We start from the raw sequence: 22,007 nt of genomic DNA, 5'->3' as shown, positions 1-22,007 counted from the left end.
TATATTAATTTGAAATGGTTGCATTATATTTTGAATACTTTTTTAATGAAAGAAAATATATATTTATATTGTTACATGTGTTTTTATTTCCAGTATTAAATTTCTTAATTCCTTTACATACATCAATGGTTCCAACTGATTTATATTTTTCAGTCTGAGATTCTTTCTTTAATATCTGTTAATGTGCAAATCTAATAGCAACATATTCCCTCAGCAGTGTTTGAATTAGTATTTTTTCAATTTTATTTGTGAATGCTATTTTTAATTGGAGAAAAATTCCATACTGACATTTTTTTCTTTAAGCAATCTAAAGAAATTTTGTTTCATTTCCCCTTGCATTGCTTTACATATGTGAGCAATAATTCTTACATTTGTCCCCTTGAACATAATTTATTTTTTTGATCTTATGGTATTCTTTTTATGATTGGATTCTAACAAACTGCATATGAACTGCCTTGGTATGGTTCTTTGTGCTTACCATATGTATTAGTCTGTTCTTGCATTGCTGTAAATAACTCCCTGAGACTGGATAATTTATAAAGAAAATTGGTTTAATTGACTTACAGCTCCACAGGCTGCGTAGGAATCATGGCTAGGAAAGCCTCAGGGAACTTATAATTATGGTAGAAGGCAAAGGGGAAGCAGGCACATCTTTACCTTGTACAGCAGGAGACAGACTCTGAAGGGGGAAGTGCTACACACTTTTAAACAACCAGATATTGTGAGAACCCTCTCACTATCATGAGAACAGCAAGGGAGAAGTTTACTCCCACGATCCAATCACCACCCACCAGGTCCCTTCTCCAACATTTGGGATTACAATTTGACATGTAATTTGTGGAAGGACACAGAGACAAACCATGTTATTCTGTCCCTGGCCCCTCCCAAATCCCATGTCCTTTTCACATTTTGAAACACAATCATGCCTTCCCAACAGTCCCCCAAAGTCTTAACGCATTCCAGCATTAACTCAAAAGTCCAAAGATCAGTCTCATCTGAGACAAGGCAAGTTCCTCCTACCTGTGAGCCTATAAAGTCAAAAATAACTTAGTTACTTCCAAGATACCATGGGGGTACAGGAATTGGGTAAATACACCAATTTTACAAGGGAAAAGTCAGCAAAAACAGAAGGGCTACAGACACCACACAAGTATAAAACCCAGCAGGGCAGTCATTAAATCTTAAATCTCCAAAATAATCTCCTTTGACTCCATGTTTCACATTCAGGACACACTGATGCAAAGGGTGGGCCCTCAAGGCCTTGAGCACCTCTGCCCCCATGGCTCTGTAGGGTATAGCTCCCTTGTCTGCTTACACTGACTGGAAAAGTGCTTGTGGCTTTTCCAGGTGCATAGTGCAAGCTATTGATGGACATATGATTCTGGGGTCTGGAGAATTGTGGCACTCTTCTCAAAGCTCCACTATGAAGTGCCCCAGTGGGAACTCTGTGGAGGCTCCAACCCCACATTTGCTGTCCACACTGCCCTAGCAGAGATTTTCCATGAGGGCTCCATCCCTGCAGAAGACTGCTGCCTGGACATCTAGGCATTTCCTTACATCCTCTAAAAGCTAGGTGGAGTCTTCCAAGCCTCAATTCTTGCCCTCTACACACCTGCAGGCTTAACCCCACATGAAAGCTGCCCAGACTTCTGGCTTGCACCTTCTCAGGCAGCAGCCTGATATGAATTTAGGGCCCTTTTAGTCATGGCTGGAGCTGGAACAGCAGGGACACAGGGAGCTCTGTCCTGAGGTTTCACAGGACAGCAGGGCCCTGCGTCTGGCAAAAAAACACAAAAAAATCTTTTTCCTCTTAGGCCACTGGGCCTGTGATGAGAGGGGCTGCCTTGAAGGTCTCTGAAATGGCTTTGAGGCATTTTCCCCACTGTCTTGGCTATTAACATTTGCCTTCTCTGCACTTTTGCACATTTTTACAGCTGGCATGAATTACTCCTCTGAAAATGAGTTTTTCTTTTCTTCGATGATCAGGCTGCAAACTTTGCACCCTTTTATGCCCTGCTTCTCTTTTAATTTAAGTTCCAGTTTCAGAGCATATCTTTGCTCATGCATATGACCACATGCTGTTAGAAGCATCCAGTTAACTTCTTGACTGCTTTGCTGCATAGAAATTTCTTCCGTCAGATACTCTAAATTATCACTCTCAAGTTCAAAGTTCCACAGATCCTACAGGAGAGGCACCATGCCACCAGTCTCTTTGCTAAAGCATAGCAAGAGTGACCTTTACTCCAGTTCCCAATAAGTTCCTCTTCTCCATCTGAGACCACCTCAGTCTGGGCTTCATTGTCCTTATCACTATCAACATTTTTATTACAACAATTTAACAAGTCTCTAGGAAGTCTCAAACTTTCCTTCGTCTTGCTGTCTTCTGAACCATCCAAACTGTTCCTACCTCTGCCCATTACCCAGTTCCAAAGGTGCTTCCATATTTTTAGGTATGTTTATACCAATACTCCTCTCCTGGTACTATTTTCTGTATTAGCTCTTGCTCGCATTGCTATAAATAACTACCTGAGACTGGATAATTTATAAAACAAAAAACAGTTTAATTGACTCATAGTTATGTAGGCTGTGCAGGAATCATGGCTGGTAAAGCCTCAGGAAACTTAAAATCATGGTGAAAGGTGAAGGGGAAACTGGCACATCTTCGTATGGTGGAACAGGTAAGGGGAAAGTGCAATACACTTTTAAAAAAACAAATCTCATGATAATTTACTCAGTATCATGAGAACAGAAAGGAGGAAGTCCACTGCTCTGATTCAATCACCTCCCACCAGACCCCACCTCCAACAATGGGGTTAACAATTTAATATGCAATTTGGATGGGGACACAGAGTCAATATCACCCTGCTTCAATTTTATTGAATATTTTTAGATTTGTGATTTTACGGTTTTTATCAAATTTGAAAAAAAGGTAAATGAATGTTATTTTTTCAGTTTTTTTGTTATTCTTGCTCTCAGTCATAACCTACTGTTACTCCAGTTACATATGTTTTATAGGGCCTAATATTACCTGACAAATGCTTTTTTAATTTTTTAATCTTTGAATTCACTAATCCTTTGTTCTGCAGAGTTCTATTCATTGGTAAGAACATCCAGTGAATAAAAACATGCATTTTTAAAGTAATTTCTTTTTATATTTGTTTCCTTTTTGCATATTACACTTCTCTTCTTTGTATGTTCATGTATTTAGTTGCATTCTTGAGCATATTTATGGTATGATTTAAAGGATGTGAACTAGTTGAGCCCTATAATCAGGATGTGACCATTCTGGGGTTTGGACCACCACTTCAGCTCCATGAGATGTGAACATCTTCTAGCCTTGTATATTCTAAGAATTGCTCATTTTAGAGAAATCCAGTAGTTGATATTTGATTGGCCTTGTGTAATCTTAATCTGTAAGTGTATAATGTGTAATTCAGCTAAAACTCAAGAGATATCATGAAAATATTTGGAGTTATTTCTCCCTGAAGCTTCCTCCTCTCTAGTATTTTTCTCTACAAATTCTAGTGCCTTTGAATGTTAATGTTTGTCACCTTACTTCAGCAAGACTGCCAAACTAATGTACCTCCCATTGAATAATAAAATGCCTACATTCAGAAAGACAGTAATAATAAATATCACACAATTTAATTTCATTCAATACTTTCTGTTGTCTAATGCCTAAACAATGGACATTTTCTATATTTTGCCTGTTTATTTCAATTGTTTAAGATGGGAGTATATGTTCTGCATTTGATATTTCTTCATAATTGATGTTTTGAAATTGTGCACAGGACCTTGTTTATTTATATTGGAGAAACTCTAGATTTTTTTTCTTTCTTCTGAAGAGGGTTAGTTTTGTGATGATATGCAGTTCATTTACTGGCTGGTCACCTTGAGCTTGTGTATACTTGGTTTTAAGTTTTGTTAAGATACATTACTAGAAGCCTAGATTGTTATCCAAGGCCCTCTATCTTGGGAAGATTCAACATGCAAATTGTAGTTCTCCTTGGACCTTTTAAGGGCTTGGTATTATTGTCCAATTTATTAAAACCTTTGTCTCATTTCTCATATTTTATACAATTTTGTGAGCACTTATAATGGGAGGGCTACTTCAGTATCGACTGTTGCAGGCTGAGCACAGTAACTCATGCCTGTAATCCTAGCATTTTGGGAAGCCAAGGCAGGAGGATCTGTTGAACCCAAGAGTTCAAGACCAGGCTATTAACATTTGCCTTCAGGCAACATGGTGAGACCTTGCCTCTATTAAAAGTGAAAATAATACTAAAATACAATTTTTAAGCGTCTAATATCAATTGTTCCATCATAGACAGAAATATAAATTAAGGCACAAGGTTTTGTGGTGGTTTGTTATGCAGTATTATTTTAGCAAGAGTGAACTAATTTCAGTTCCCATCCTATATACTATCACAATACAATATATTTTGTGTACCAGAGTATAAATTAAATTACATTGTAACCAATTATTTTGTTATTTTATGATCCCTACTAGACTTTACACTCTAAGCGGGCAGATAGTCTGTTTAAATTGCTCTCTATTACACCTCTACCAATTAGCATATTTATTGGCACAAAAATAAATCCTTAAAATTATGTGTTTTAATATTGAGAAACTAAAATATTTTTGTCAGTTTAGGCAAAGAGTAGCAACCAAAATCTTATAATTGTATCTCCCATAATAGCACAGAATGCTTTAAATATTAAATTATTGAAAAAGAGGTCAGTGCTGACAGTTAACCTCACTGTTCTCCTTTATGAACAAAAGGAATTTATCTCTCTCAGCCTTAGACCGTTTCAAATTTGCATAATCAAAAACAGCATGTTTAACACTTGCTGTTTCTAAAATAAAATCTCCACTTTTATATCAGTTATTCTGAAGATGTAAAATGAGTTCTAAACCAAGCTGGACAGAGAGAGTATCTATTGACTTATGAAATTTGGACAGGGAAAAGACACAATGAAAATCTTTGAAAAGCATTATTATAATAGAAATATTATTTTGCGTGATATGACAAGCCAACATTTCTAATGTCCAGCTAGGTATGTTAGTAAACCTTTCTGAGTGTGTTTCTTTTCTGTAAATTCAAAGTGGTTGAGATGACATACAAGGTTTCTTTCACCTCTAAAATGCTGTGACTATTAAGACAGTTTAATTTATTGCTAGTAACAAGTATCTAACCCTTTGGCTAAATAATTCATTCTTATTAGAACATATCTTGAGGTTAGAATTTTTGCACTTGGCCTAAACATTTTTCCTTATAAAGATCATATTCAGCCTCCCTTTGGAGTAGAAATTATTTTCTAATTCAATGTTTATACTAGTTTTTTTTATTTTAACTTTTATTTTAGATACAGGAGGTAACATGTGCAGATTTGTTACATAGGAGTATTGCGTAATACTAAGGTTTGGAATATGGATCCCATCACCAAGTTAGTAAGCATAGTACCTGATAGGTAGATTTTTAGCCCACCTTCCTCTCCCTTCACCCTCTAATAGTCCACAATGTCTACTGTTTCCACAGAACATGATTTCATTATTTTTATGCCTGCATAATATTTCACGGTATATATGTGCTACATTTTCTTTAACCAATCTACCACTGATGGACACCTGGGGTTGATTCCATGTCTTTGCTATTGTGAATAGTGCTGTGATGAACATGCAAGTGTGTGTGTCTTTTTGGTAGAATGATTTATTTCCTTTGGGGTAGATATCCAGTAATGGGATGGTTGTATCAAATGGTAGCTCTATTTTTAAGTCCTTTGCAGAATCTCCAGACTGCTTTATATAGTGGCTGGACTAATTTACATTTCTACCAAGAGTGTATAAGCATTCCCTTTTCTCCACAGCCTCACCAGCATCGGCTGTTTTCTGACGTTTTAGTAATCGTCATTCTGAGAGGTGTGAGATGATATCTCATTGCGGTTTTGATTTGCATTTCTCTGATGATGAGTAACGCTGAATATTTTTTCATGTTTGTTGAACACTTGTATATCTTCTCTTGAAAAGTGTCTGTTCATGTCCTTTTCCCATTTTTTAATGAGATTATCTGTTTTCCACATTTTGATGTGTTTAACCTGTCTATAGATTCTGGAAATTAGGCCTTTGACAGATGCATAGTTTGAATATCTTCTCCCATTTTATATTTCTCCCAAGATACTGGTATAAACATTAAAGAAGAAAATACTTTTTACTCAGTTGATAGTTTCTTTGGTTGTGAAGAAGCTCTTTAGTTTAAATAGGTCCCACTTATCTATTTTTTGTTGCTTTTGGAGACTTAGCCAAACATTCTTTTCCAAGGCTGATGTCGAGAAAAGTATTTCCTAGGTTGTCTTCCAGGACTTTTGAAGTTTGAGGTCTTACATTTAATCTGTAATCCATTTTGAGTTAATTTTTGTATATGGTGAAAAATAGTGGTCCAGCTTCAATCTTCTGAATATGGCTAGCCAGTAATCCCAGCATAATTTATTGAATCGGGAGTCCCTTCCCCATTGTTTCTTTGAGTCGGCCTTGTCAAAGATCAGAGTTTTGTAGGTGTGGCTTTATTTCCAAATCTTCTATTCTATTCCATTAGTCTATGTGTCTGCTGTTGGACCAGTACCAAGATGTATTGATTGCTGTGGCTTTATAGTATAGTTTGAGGTCAGGTAATGTGCTGCCTCCAGCTTTGCTCTTTTTGCTTAGGATTGCTTTGGTTGGTTTGGCTCTTTTTTTGGTTCCATATGAATTTTATAATCATTTTTTTCTAATTCTATGATAAATGCTATTAGTAGTTTGATAAAAATAATATTGAATCTGTAAATTGCTTGGGCAATATGGCCATTTTTATAATGCTGATTCTTTTGATACGGGAGCATTGAATGTTTTTCAATTTATTTGTGTCATATCTGATTTCTACCAGCAGTGTTTCGTAGTTTTTGTTGTAGAGATTTTTCTCCTACTTGGTTAGCTGTATTCCTAGCTACTTCATATTTTGGGGGGCTACTGTAAGTGTAATCATGTTCTTGATTTTACTCTCTGCCTGGACATTGTTGGTATATAGAAGTGCTACTAATTTTTGTACATTGATTTTGTACCCTGAAACTTTACTAAAGTTGTTTTTCAATTCTAGGAGCCTTTTGGCAGAGTCTCCAGGATGTTTTAGGTAAAGAATCATATTGTCAGCAAAGAGCGATAGTTTGACCTTTTTTTTTTTTCCTATTTGGAGGCCTTTTATTTTTTTCTCTTCCCTGATTGCTGTAGCTGTGAATTCCCATACTATGTTTAATAGGAGTGGTGAAAGTGGGCACACTTGTGTTGTCCTAGTTCTCAAGGGGAATGGTTTAAGCTTTTTGCCCATTCAATATAATGTTGGTTTTGGGTTTGTCACATATGGCTCTTACTTATTTTGAGGTGTGTTCCTTTGACGAACAGTCTGCTGAGAGTTTTTATCATGAGGGGATGTTGGGTATACTAGTATTTTTAAATTAATTTTATTATTCCTTAGGAAACCATTGTGGGTGTCAAGTAATTCCTCCTAAATAAAATTTATAACACATCAATTGTTCTAGAAGAATATGAAAATCTTATCAAGAAAAATCTGTTTTCCCAGTGCTCTTATAGTTCTCAAATATCACACACCATTAAAAATTATATCACTAGCACAATATTTGTATTTTACAAATCTAAAATTGAGCAGAGATTTTGCTTGCTTGCAAAATAGCATTTTTTTCTAATCAAAAGTTTGAGAAAATGGCTCCTTTTGTTATCTAAATTAATCAATATATGTCTGATAAATATATTAGTGATAGAATTCTTGAAATAAGCAATATATTTCCAGTTTGACTTTCTTGATCCTTGGTATATTTTATTCTAACTTTGTAATGAATACAAAAAATGACATTATCCCTGGAAACTGCCTTAAATAGGAAGAAATAATTTGATGTAAATCTATAGAACTACTTCTGAGGTTACATTTTGAGGTGATCTTAGCTAAAAGGAGATAGAGATGATAACAAAAATTTGCACTACTGTGATATATATGCTAATGATTTTTTTAGACAGACAAATAATAATTTAATATACAAAATGCATTATAAATTCAAATCCTTTCTGAAAATATACTTTTTAAATTTTATCTAAATATTATGCATCAGTACTACTTTGCCTTTATCCTTCTTTACCTATAAATATACTCATGCATATATGTATCAAATTAACGTTTGAATTCATAACTTATCACTGTGTATTATGACTTTGTTTCTATTAGGTTAACTATTGTTTGCATCTAAAAACTGCAAAGACCACAAAATGACTTTTTTTTATTTTAAAATAATTCAAACTTACAAAAAAGGTGCAAAAAATAGTTTAAATATTCATCTTACATAAGCATAGAATAATTATCGAAAGGAGATAACTGATGTTGACACAATACTATTCACACATCTACATGCCTCATTCAAATTTTACTAATTGTCCTGCTTAATGTCATTTTTCTGGTCCAGGATTTTATTCAGGGTCCCACACCTTAAGTATAGTTATTTGTCTCTTTAGCTTCCTCCTATCTAGGAAAGTTTGTAATTATTTTAAATCTATCATAACCTTGAAACTTTTGAAAAATGCTGGTCTAACATGTCTTAGAATGCCTCTCAGTTTGAGTTTTTCTGATAGTTATTCATGTTGAAATGTGTATTTGGCAAAGATGTCACTAAATATATTTTGAGGCCTTCTTAGTGCATCTTATCTGGAGGTACATAGTGCTGATATATCTCATTACAGAGGAAACCACCTTCAATTACTTGGTTGAGTTGATGGCCTCTAGGATTTTGAATTGTAAACTTAAAAATTTTCTATTTATGATCAAAAAGTATTTTATGAGAATATACTTGAAGAATATGTGGTTATCCTGTATATTATAATTTTTTTCTATCTTTCAAGGAGGTGTTTTTTAAATTGTGAATTTCTATATTATCATTTCACCTACTTTGATTAGTTAGAATTCTATGAAAAACAATCTTTTCTCTCCTATTTATCTATTATTCATGTATTTATTTATATCATTCTGGACTTGTAGATATTTATTTTTTATATTTCATAATTTGTTATTATAATTAACATGAATTTTATTTCTCAGTTTATTCCAGATAGGCATTTGGATCTCTTCCCCATTGGCTAACATGCTCCTTTGATATCTTTTTTTTTTTTTTTTAAAGCATGTTTTTACATTTCTAGTTCTAGAAGAGCTTCTAGGATAAACTTTTAATTTTCCTTCTCAGGTCTTGCAGTCAACAATTTCTTTAAGGAAATCGTCCGTTTAAAAAGTATTTTTTTTGTGTGACTGATATTTAGAAAACAGTATCTATGTCCTGACTGTGCTTGCTCATTGATACTTGTGTCTGTCTTTACTTTGAATCTCTCTCAGAAGAGAGGAGAACATACGTGTGAATAGACAGGCACAAATATACATATTTTTCTATATCAGCATGTGTATGTGTATTTTAAACCACGTGTTCATACTGATACCTCCAATTTAAATTCAACACTATACAGCTTACTAACCTGCTTTTCCTATCTGTAGCTCTTCTCCGATAGTGAGAAATGTGGCTTTTATTATTGATGATATTTAATTTGCTCAATCCTAGAATAAGCATATATTAGTTTTAGAATTGAAGATCAATATCTCTGTGATAAACAAATTTCCAACTAAAGTACAATATTTGTATAGTTTTTTTCTTATACCTTAGAATTTATAGCCAAAATACTCTTCTGCATGATGAAAGAAAGCTTATCTTGTAAAAAAAATTAAGATGAAACCTGTAAGATAGTTAATATATGAAAAGAGAAGAAGACAGTGTTCCAGGCAAGGGGACAATATGAGGTGGAGAGAAACTTTGTGAGTTTCAGAAACAGACAAACGGTCAGTATAGACTTTGTGAATCTTTTTGCAGTTCAATAAATTATATGTCCTGTAGAGACAGAATCTCCTAGTAATACAGGTAGAAGTGTGACAGTGACATTAAGATCACATACATTGTTTTATTTGAGGAGTTACAAATTATTTCAGCTTCTTTCTCTTATAGACATTCCTAAAGTAGAAATAATATGAACACTGAAAGAACATTGCCAGTCTGTAACTGGGAAAAGCCAGTGGAACACCCTCAAAATAGAAAAAAAAAATCTACCTACAAAATAGATCTTGTATTTGTCCACATTTCCTCCATACTCATTACCATCACCTTAATATCAATTTTTCAAGTGATCTTCCTGTTACTTGTGATGTTTTTCTGCTACCCTCAGACCTAGATAATTAGCAGAGTAGAAGTTAACTCCCTGATGCTTTTCTTTGTCATAAGCATGTCTTTTTAGCGAACAATGTTTTGAATTATGGTATTTATTTACTTATGAGACATGTGAGGCTAAACATCATTTGAGGCATCTAGAATAATAGGTTGAAATGCTTGAGGAAAATCAAATTATAATTCTATTGAAGGGCAGGAAGAGAAAATAATCAACTTTTAGATGGTAACTAACAAGTAATTAAAATAAACAAACACATTAATAAACTTGAATTCCTCTTGTTTAAAAAACTGTGAACAATCAAGTAAAGTTCTACTTTTTACTAAGCTTTTAACATAAAAGTAAGTGATGTGCGGCTTTTGTATTCCTTTGTGCCTACTCCTATACCAACTCAATCCCTGAGTTAAATTCACTATCACAACTTTGTTGTAAACTATCACGTGTTGAGTCCAGATCTCCTGTAATTGCTTCATCTTTCATGCTAAATTCTGGTTCTCCTCTCATTGACAGGTAGGCATGTTGGTTCTAATTTTAAGAAGTAATATTGAAGAAAAGGTTTTGAATTCAAGGATTCAGAGTAAATTATGCAAAACATTTTTTATAAATTCTGAGTCAAACAGGAGTGGGAACAAACATTAGAATGAATGATGACTAGTAATACTATTTTATGAAACACCTTGTTCTTAGCACTACGTAGGGAACGCCTCTCAACATGAAATAACACAGATTCCTTACAGTCAAGCATCGTTGACAGTTTCTGGTTATAGGGGTGTTTGAATCACCTGTGCTTGTTTTTCTTTCCTTGCCTTTTTAATTTCTTACTTAAACAGAGTAATTACTGGTACTAGCTATGGCCATTTTAGTTTGCTGTCTTAATTATGCTTTGGAGAGGTAAAAATATAATTAACTGGAAAAAGTGTTAATGTATTCATATTTTCCATGCCAGAATTTTGAGGTGCAAGACAAAGCCAATGGAAATGTCCAACTACTGCGTAAACTGAGTATAGTCCAAGGACCTCAAAATAAAGTGTGTTTTTTATTGACCCTGCAGATAGATCTTTGTATAGTGAAGGTTAACATACTCTTCTTAAAAGCGCTCTACTGGAAAGGAAGCTGTGTGTGTGTGTGCGCGCACGCACATGTGTGTGTGAGTTGTGAATTGTGAGTTTTCTTGGGAGGGTGTAAAGGAAGATAATATGCGGGCATATATTTGGTAAAAGGAGGTTTTCCCTTTTATCTGTAAAGAAGGGGATATCTCCTCAAGAGTCTTTCTTTTGTTGAAACCTGTGGGGGCTACCTTGACTAAGAAAAATGGGGCTGAATGACGTCTTAAATTGTTCCCGGAAGGCCTTGAGATGGCTTGTTCAAGCGTCTTTGGGACCTTCCAGATTCTTGTTACAAATTCAAATAGCACAAAACCCTTCAGAGAATTTGCTGGTTGCTCCACAATCCTTTTTTTCCCCCCGTAAAATTGCTGATGGTTATATTAGCTTAAAGAACTTGCTTAGAGAAAAATATTAATAACTGAATAAAAATGAAATTCTGTAGATTTTGATTTTACTGAATGGCACATAAGAGGTTATTTATTCTTTAAAAAAAGTGTTAATAGACACTTCAGATAATATATGGAAAATATATATTTTGTAAGTGAATTTGCAATTACACAATTAGTAAAACACATTGTAATGTAGTCCTTAATACATCAGATACCATTTTTGTATCTCTTTATATTTTTCAATAGTCCATCTAATGTATTCTAAATTTATTATTGTTTTCATCAAGTTGAAAATAATTTTGAATAAGCCCTTCTGTGTCCAAATAAATTGTAGGTCCTTGAACCTTCAAATGGCGATTGAAATAAAATAAAACTAGGCATTTAAGATTTTGGTTTCAATTTTCTGACTCAACCATGAAAGAAATATAACTTACATTTACATTTTTAGATAGTGTTTAAATTTACAATTTGCAATCCAACATAGAGGTAGTGTCATACAGAGAAAAGAATACTGAATTTGGAATCAGAGCTGATTTACGAACCGTCTCTACCATTCACTGCCTTTGGATAGGTTACTTACTTAAATTCTTTGGGTGACCGAGTCTCCTTTTGTAAAATGGCAATACTCCCTATTGCACAGGGTTATTGTGGCAATCAATGACAATGCACCTGAAAACATATTAGAAAACTTTTTAATGCTGTCAGAAAGTGGTAAAAGGACTTTATTTTTTCAGCATATGCATCTTTAGGAAAGCTGTAACATAGATACATTCTAAGATTTTTAAGCACGGTAGGTAAAAATGAATGAGCAGGCCTGGAATTTCTGCTTTATTTATTAGGGGATTCTAAAGTAAGAAATAATATGGTCAACTCTACTTGTAAGTGCTAATGGCAAATGTCGTGGCAGTCACAAATGGTCTATGCTACCAAAAGGATTCACATCTATGAAATATTTTAATCAGGCGGTATCTGGTTCATCTAAGAAAACTGAATGCTATAAAAACAATCAAATGAATAAAAATATATTTAAAATCTGAGACATTCACACTATTTAAATTTCAAAGTAAAAATCGTTCTATTTCATGATTTCATCCCCCAAACATTTTCTGAGGATTTGGCTTATGTTCTAAAGATAACTCCATTATTATCGTTGTTGCTATTAATCAGGATAGAGTATTTGTCACATAAGAAATATATTTATGGATAAAAATTACCTTAATTAAGCTGTGGCACCATGAAACAAATGAATCCCTATAAGGATTATGTAGGTAATTCCACACTTGAAATAATCCTATATTATGAAGAATGTTGGTTTTTGTTTTGTTCCTGCTTTATGTTTTTAGAGGATTTTTTGTTAGTTCTCCACTTTTTAAAATATAGCTTTTATTTCATCTTTATATACTCTGAGCATTTTGGGGAAAAATCATATCACATACATTCTGGAATTGTCATTCAAATCCTGCCTCTGTTACTGACTAGCTGTGAGACACTGGTCAATTCTTTCAACCTTGCTGGGATTCAATGTCCTCATCTGTGTGAATAGAGGATTTGAGTCAATAATCTTCCCAGGACTGCCAGAGCCAAAGTGATTATTACCTCTGTTTCACTGCAGTTGAAACTGATGCTCAAGAATAAAGTTCTTCATCCACTAGCCCATTTACTTTCCAACAGTGGAATTTAGAGAGATTTGTAACAGCTTTTTGTATTTTCCTTTTGATGTCTGTATCAGCATCTTTTTTTGAATGTTAACAAAAATATGAGCTCATATGGAGACTCTTTTTATTAGCTTTGTTTATGTAATTTTCTCAATGAAAATGTTCTTGCAAAATAGAAAATGAATTATCATTAATTCCAAGAATCAAATTTATGAAACATTTCATATATATTGTAATTAAGCAAGGTAGGTGGTTTTGTTCTCAGCTTGAAAATGAAAGAAAATGATTTTCAAGAGTTGTTAGGTTGTATTTATTTTACTAGAGTGTAAAAATTATTAGTTGTCCCTGATATCAAAGTATTGGAAGATATATAAACTTCAACCCAGATCTGTATGGAGGTTATGTATATATTGTATCATAAAAATTCTCCTAAGAAATTGGGTCAATAATATGTTCTATAAACTATGACTGTAATTTGTAGTTGGATTTTAGGAGAACTCCCATCCCATCCATCTCCCTCATTTGCCCCTAAGTTTTCTACTTTACATCATTTATTACTTTTTTCATCTTCCAGGGACCTTGTGTCAGCCATATAATGCCTAGTAGAAACAAAAAAGAGTTACTTGACATACCTAGTAATCACTAAAATGTGGCAAAACATGAAATTTCAGAGTGGTTAAGTCCAATGAAGCTGGTATTTTTCATTTGAATCTAGGTTCCAAGGCTTATTAGGTTTGTGGTCTTTATAAGTTAGATGAACTTTCTAAGCCTTAATAACCTTGCTTGTACAGCATTGATAATAAGAATAGCATCAGACTTCATGTTTTGATGGTTTGGTGAAATTAGTTAACTTTTCATGAGAAAATATTAGATACAAAGAGGTAGGTAATAATCTCAGGCATTTTTATATCACTGGAAGCATAAGTTTTTAAAATCTTCCACCTAATTTGAGCTTTCCATATTTATCTGAATAACAATTTATTCATTTGGTGATTCATATGATTTCTAAATTCTTCCCCTTCCTTTAGTTTCCTGACTTTGACCTTCTCTGATACCGTAGTCATACTTTAAACACTGGTCTCAAAATCTCTAATCCCAAATTGTAATCACACCTATACCTGCATTGATTCACTTTATAGCATGAGTTTGGAGTTCTCAGTGTTTGGACTACATCCAATATCTTACTGACCTAGCCATGATTTCCATGAAAGAAATGCTTGAGCCATTTCCTTTATACCATTTACTTTTATCATATTGATTCCATCTATAACTGCACAGAACTCTAGAAAATTGGGCCTGTGAGTTTACATTTGGATGAGAGAGATTGGAAATAAAATCCAGGACAAAGGTTACTTCTCAGTCAATATCCTGAACCATTGTTCAAAACGTGGGGAATGAAAGTACAAACTGCTGAGTTAACAGAAATTTCATCCACAAGATGGTGCACAGTGCTTATCTTTGTCGGTTCTCCATCTTGAACAAAAATATTAGATGTTATATTTTCACCAAATGAATATAATAATAGCTTTGTTAAACAACTTATTTAATGTCATGTGTTGTAATCTGTCATATTTTGTATTTCAAACTTGCTTATGTTTTGGACATTTAGTGTCATGTGCATGTGTGTGTGTACTCAGTTCCACAGTATAAGGATCTAACCCATATTACAAAAGAAAATATAGACCTGCAAAATTCGAGGGGAAAATGAGTGACATATATACTACAAGAAAAAAAGACTACTGTATTTCTGTGAGTATTTTGCCACAAGTGGAACAACAAGGATATATATTGACTATTGTGAAACAATCATTCAGTGTAAAGGAATATGGATTAATTTGTATATTCTTCATATGCTTCATTTATAATTAAGTCTGTTGAATAAACAGGGTGTGTACCTTGTGCTTCCTTCATAATGCTCTCACAAGCTTTCTATAAGTTCCCTTCACAGTTATCATTTAGATATGATTGACAACCTAGATTAGACCAGCAGTAGAGACATAGGTGTTATAGGCATCAAGTGCAAAGAGGATATATGATACAGCAGGAATAGCAACCATAGAAATGCAGCCAGTGGCTAATGTATGTTGGACCTGATCAAGCATGATCTCATTTATACCACTGTCATTAGATCAAGTATTGCTGGGTGTTGTGCAACATAACATCTTGATAGATCAGATGTCACCTGATTAGACATCTGAAGTCACATGGTAACTTAATAGACCATGGAAAGCTTTCCATCATTGTCTAAATCCAAATAAGCCAGAAACTACTGCTCCATAGAATAGTTATCTGTAAAGAATGATGTAGAATTTCTCCAAAATCCTGTGCTGTTATTACTCAATATAGCCCTGGAAAAGGCTCCACACAACACCCTTATTAATCATAGACCCTTCAAAAGCCATTATTGCCTCCTGGGTCAATACGGTTCACGTATTGGAATAACTTACCCAGAAGCCAGGACCTATTACTAAGAATTTTCTTGCTTTGATCCCTGCTTAAATGTGACAGTCTTTTGGGTCTCTTGGTAAATGGGCTTGAATAGCATGTCCATAAAGGACATACAGTCTTTCAAATCCAAAAAGTTTCACTAAGCATGGTGCTGTTTTTCACCTTAGATGATACAGCTATAAAATATATGTATAATATTTATATATTATATATATACAGACATATTTTTTAAGAAATTTTATCAATGTGGAAAAACCATTAATTTTCTCTGTATTTATTTTCCACCCTTCAGTACACATATGTCTTATCAATATATCTAGGCTAGTTATTACTTCTGTTTATCAGCTCTAATATATATGAAATGATCAATCTAATGAGTACATATAATATTAGGAATGGAGAAGGGATCAGTTTCCCTGTGGGATAGATTATGATGTAGTTGATACAGCTCTGTGGTAAGAAAATGAAGCTGTATTGCTGGATCTGCCAGCTACATGCAAACTGTTTCTGGTGTCCTTACTAAAATGCAGAAAATAAACAACACATTCCCAGATCAATACCTGAATATCAGGTGCCAGGGTGTGTGCTCATTTGTTCCATCAAAGAAATTACATCTGGAGCAGCAGTTTAAATTGAAGTTACCACAAGATTAAGTTTACAATAACCCACTTTCTCTAAGATCCATTTATCTTTGGCACAAGAAAATAAGCAAGTGGAATTGGGGTGTGATTGAAATCATTAACCCTACATAATTCAAGTTTGTGATTGTGGAACTAATCTCCTAGTCTTTCTAGGAAAACAACATGTCCTTTTTTGACATACAGTTTTATATTTTGCTGACAGATAACCAGTGTGGGGTTTCTGCCAGTTGCTGGGTTTGTCTCTTTCAACTATGCATGTAAGAATTGAGAAAATAATTATACTAAGGGTTTGGAGTTTCACTGTTCCCACTGTGAGATGGACCTGAGGCAACTCCATTAATTACTTAACTCTCATTACACCCTGCACTGAGGTTGGACCACAGTGGCAATTTTATTTTCAGGAATTAGTGTTAGTTCAGGTCAATATGTAAAATAATCTCTGAAAGTCTGGTTATTTGCCCTTTACCAACTCAAAATAACTCTACTATATAATGAAGATTCACTGGAGAAAAACTAGAAGGAAGATTTATAAAATATATTTTTGACAGGATTTCCCTGCACTTTTTTCAAAGGGACTCATCCTCCCTTTTTAAGTAATGGTATGACTGTGTAAACTGATTCAAGCCTGGAAAATAATCAAGGGACTAGAAGTCTCTACTCTGGCCATTAAAATAAGACCTGTGTTCACTAGACCATGAGTTTCCAAGTTAAAAAAAAATTAATAGACTGACCACTGATTTCAGTCCCAAGGACACCATAATAAATTAGCCAGAATCAAAAATCTCTGCAGTTCTATGCTGCCAGTTACAGTAACCACTACAAAATTTGTATTTGGCAGTTAAATGCAAGCTACTTTCCTCCTTCAACTCCAGGAATTCATTTGATGACAAGCATTTCTACTGTCACTCCTGGCCTGTAAAGAACAGCCATTGAGGAGTTCTTTAAGAATGCTAGCGCTCCACTTACCACTGTATGCTTTAAAGCTTCAGTGAAAAGATTGCCCTCCTCCAAGACACAAAGTTAGGGGTTGAGTAAACAGATGTTTCCTAATATATTCATCTATTAATCCATTCTCATACCGCTATAAAGAAGTACCCAAGACTGGGTAATTTATAACAGAAAGAGGTTTAATTGACTCACAGTTCTGCCTTGCTGGGGAGGCTTCAGGAAACTTACAATCATGGTGGAAGGCAAAGGAGAAGCAGGGCAGCAAAATGGAGAGTGCAAGCAGGGGAAATGACAGACACTTATGAAACCATTAGATCTCCTGAGACTCACTCATTATCACAAGAACAGCATGGGGGAAACCACCCCATGATTCAATTACCTCCAACTTGTCCCTCCTTTGACACGTGGGGTTAGGGGAATTACAATTCAAGGTGAGATTTGGGGGGGACACAAAGCCAAACCATATCAATCCACCTCAGGATCTCAATCTCAATATGCCTGTGGATACTTTCCTTTAAAATGAGACTGTCCAAAAACTTCTTGCAATGCTGGAGTTATTTTATATCTATGTTATTTACTGTGGTGACCACTAGTTAGAAAAGACTTGTAAGTCCTTATAATATGGCTAATACAATAAACAAATGAATTTAACTTAATTCTAATTAATTCAAATAACCACATGTATCCAATACCATCACATTGAAAAGCACAGATATATAGGTTAGTAAGAAAGTTCTGGCATCACAACTTCGTTTGGCATCAATTATATTTTTTTCTGTGTTTAAGCAGCCAACCAAGCGAACCGCTATAGGTCACCCAGCTACTTGAGCAAAGACACTGAAATCAGACACTGATTAGTGCAATTATATCAACAACTTTAGTTTGATCTAAGATTATATTAATCCTGATCCAGCACGCTTAGAATCCATTATGTCTTTGAATCTAGTTAAATCAAGAAACCAATTCCAGATTCCAATAATTAAAGTTCTATTTTCTAGGGACCACTTCTTCTGCTATAATAATAACTGTTTTAGTCAGACTCCAGTCAGGGAACCAGGATCACAGGGTCACTGTGAGTGTTACATAATGACACATTTATTTATAAGAATTAGTTTTTACAGAATTGTTTAAAGAGTTCTGGTAGGAGAAGTTGGAGATTCAGAGAAAGAGTAACTAACCTGATCTCCTTAAGCACAGGCTTGGATTGACAGAACTTCCCAGGAAATCTAATGAGCTAAGCTCATTCAGCTACTGAAATGGGACTGGATAGGGTGGACTTTGAAGAGGTGTATGAGAAGCTGTTGACTTTGGCTAACTCCATCTCTGTGGATCTGCATGTAAATGTCTGATTGTGGAATTGGGGCCGTTGTTCATTAACAAGGCCAAAAAATGGGTAGATGAGCTGGACACGAGCACAGAAGTGAAAGCACAGGCTAGGACCTGGTGAGAGCCCTTTGCATCTGACTGTCATGACATCTGGTAGTGAAAACCTGAGATTAATGACCACTGCTTTATCCATATCATCCACATCTTATGGTAGCTTCTATTTTGGCCAACTCCAAAATGAGAACCTACAGGGAAGTTATTCTGGAACATACAATTCCAAACTTAAGCAAGTTGACATTGGTAAAATACAGTACACTTCCCAATTTTATTACATACTTCTCAGATTAGCAACAATGTATCAGAAACAATATCTGTCCCAGAGTTTGGATGAGTAATTAATGGTAGTGATAGAATTTGAGGAAGGATCATGAGAGTGCAGTGCTAAAAACAGCAGGTCAGGTTTTTCTTTAAGATCATTGATATGGCACAGCTCTCTGCTCCCTGCTATGATGGGGGAGACAATACACAGTCTCTGTGTTGAAGAATTATGCCACCCTAATGGCACCGGCTAATAAACGAATACCACTAGTCTGAAAATACTTTACAAACTCATGATTATTGAAATCACCTCCTATAGCCATATTTTTTCTTAAACTCTCTTACTATAGCGTATTGAATTAGATATGTACCCTTAGTCAAGTTAGGCCAATGGCAGTCTCTCTTCTGGGTGATTGCAATTAGGACCAAGAGAGGATGTGTCATTTTCCCTGTGAATTGAAAACTCCAGAGCTGTTAGACATCACGATTTGTCCTGTGGGCCAGAATAGCAAAATAAATCAATCTAGCCTGAGTATGAGAAAAACAGGTCTAAAACTGATTTGCTGTGAGATGCAATGCCCAGAGAAAAAGAAATATTTTTCATCACTTATTCTTTAACTTCACTTTTTTGAGGTTTATTTCTGCTATGACATCATGCAAAACTCCATTTTTGTTGTTTTTATTTGTTTGTTTGTTTCTCAAATAACTCCCCTGATATGCTTAAGCCTAGTTTGAATTTATTTACATTAAAAATGTCCTAATATTGGACCCATATTTGAATTGCTCCAGATAGCAATACAATCTAGGAAGTAACCAGGAAATAATTCATCAATTTATTTCTTTTCTAGTGGGTTGGACAACAATATCTATTTCCCAGGATTGCCTGTGTATGATAGATTCGTGAAGAAAGATGGGTGATAAATGTTAAATACCAAAAAAAAAGGATTAAAATATTCCATGTCATTGAGTCAAAGTAACGTAGTAGCTAAAACAGCCCATTCTAGAGACAGATGGGTTTGGTCCACATCCTAATTCCTCCTTATGACATATGAAACCTTAGACAACTACTCTTTGGTTCTTATTTCTCTTATATGTAAAATGAGGATGATAATAGCACTAATATGATAGGGTGGTTGCTTTAATTGCTTGAGTTAATATATGTAATATATAAAATATATATTTTAATATTTAATATATGTTAAATAGTATTATTACTATCAATTATAGAAACTTGTACCCCCAATATGAGAGTATTTTTCATATTTGGTGGAATAAATTTATTAATTTTGATATAGTACCATTAGTAGAAAACTGTATATACATGCGGTTTCAGGCTCAGTATTTCACAAGAGATGATGGCATTTCTTGAGTTGGGCAAAAGCTACTTTTTTATATTTCTTGTGCTGGTTGCCAGTAATTTTCCTGCAAAGATAAAATCATAAATCCCTTCCTGGATCATAAGTCCCAATTATGCTGATACAAAAGTATTTGAAGATAGGAGAATATAAAAAATCATTTTCCAGTTTATTTACTGGACCGATCATGTTTCTTTGTTATCAATATTATATTGATATAATGCTTGAAATCTTTGATATTATCAAGTAGCAGAGGGAAATGTAGAAGGATTAGCAGTTAACCCTAAAAAGGACAAAATAGAGAGCAGTTTATTTCAAAGACATGTCATAGTAGGTGTCAAAGGAGAATTATATTCAAGCAGTGTATGATCTTTGGGTAGTTACATATAAGTCACATGTATGCTGAATAAACAGAAGCAATGAAATATTCACTCAAGACAATATAGTTATTTACATTGCTTGTAAATATTTACATTGCTTGAAAAATAATATCTGTACTATATTTACATTGCTTGAAAAATAATATTTACATTGCTTGATATTTACATTGTATTATAGTACAAATAATATCTGTACTATATCTCAAGTAATTTGACAGTTTGTTTTTAATTATCTGTAGTCTAGAAACCAGTGATGCTTCTAAATTCAATGATACACAATCATTTTTCCGTAACTCTGTTTTCCCATAAGCTAGTAATGTAGGTATGCCGTATGTCTGTAAATACTTCTAAGTTAGACCGACTTACTCAACAAAAGGCTTTTGTTATTTGTTGTAGTTCTACATTTCTATGTGCTTCTACAAACCCCATATTTTTATTGTGGCTTTGTCAATAACTCCATTTAAGTACTTAGCCCTCTTCCCTCTAGAAATGATAAAGTCTGAGAGACGTTACGAAAGGAAAGAACAGGTTAGCTCAGAATTATATATTTCAATTGTTTTCTAGAAACTCTAAAAGCAATGATGCACTTTTCATTTCCACAATACACTTTGCAAGACTCCTCTCCCATATGGGTCCTAGAGTCACTTTCCAGAAGTAGAAGGAGCTTTAGAGATTACACTAGAATTAAAAAACTGAGGCTGGAGTTTGGACCTAATTTAACACAAATCAGAAAGCTGTGACTAACCCCAGGCTTCTAGTTCCCATTCTGTGCCCTATTGTCACTGTTTTTCATTTTATTGCCTTCTCAATAATTAACCAAATTTGTTCACTTGTGATGGTATATTTAGAAAGATAAAGAAAAAAATATTCATTGATGTTATGCTGCTAATAAGTTTTCATTTAAATTGATGAGCTCATGGCTGCTTAATGCTGAAGGCTAGAAGTTCAGGATAAAGCTGTTAACAGTGTTTATTTCAATCAGAGACCTCTCCTTGGTTTATAGATTGGCCATCCTTTTCTTTTCTTTCTTTTTTTTTTTTTTTTTTTTTTTTGTTATCAGATGCTCCAGATGCTCTTTCCTCCATATTTATCTCTGTTCTAATCTCCTTTTCTTATAAGGACAATAGCTGTCTTACGACCCACTTTA

Source organism: Pongo pygmaeus, chromosome 9, assembly GCF_028885625.2.
Source record: "Pongo pygmaeus isolate AG05252 chromosome 9, NHGRI_mPonPyg2-v2.0_pri, whole genome shotgun sequence".
Taxonomy (NCBI): domain Eukaryota; kingdom Metazoa; phylum Chordata; class Mammalia; order Primates; family Hominidae; genus Pongo; species Pongo pygmaeus.
This window is presented reverse-complemented; position numbering follows the sequence as displayed.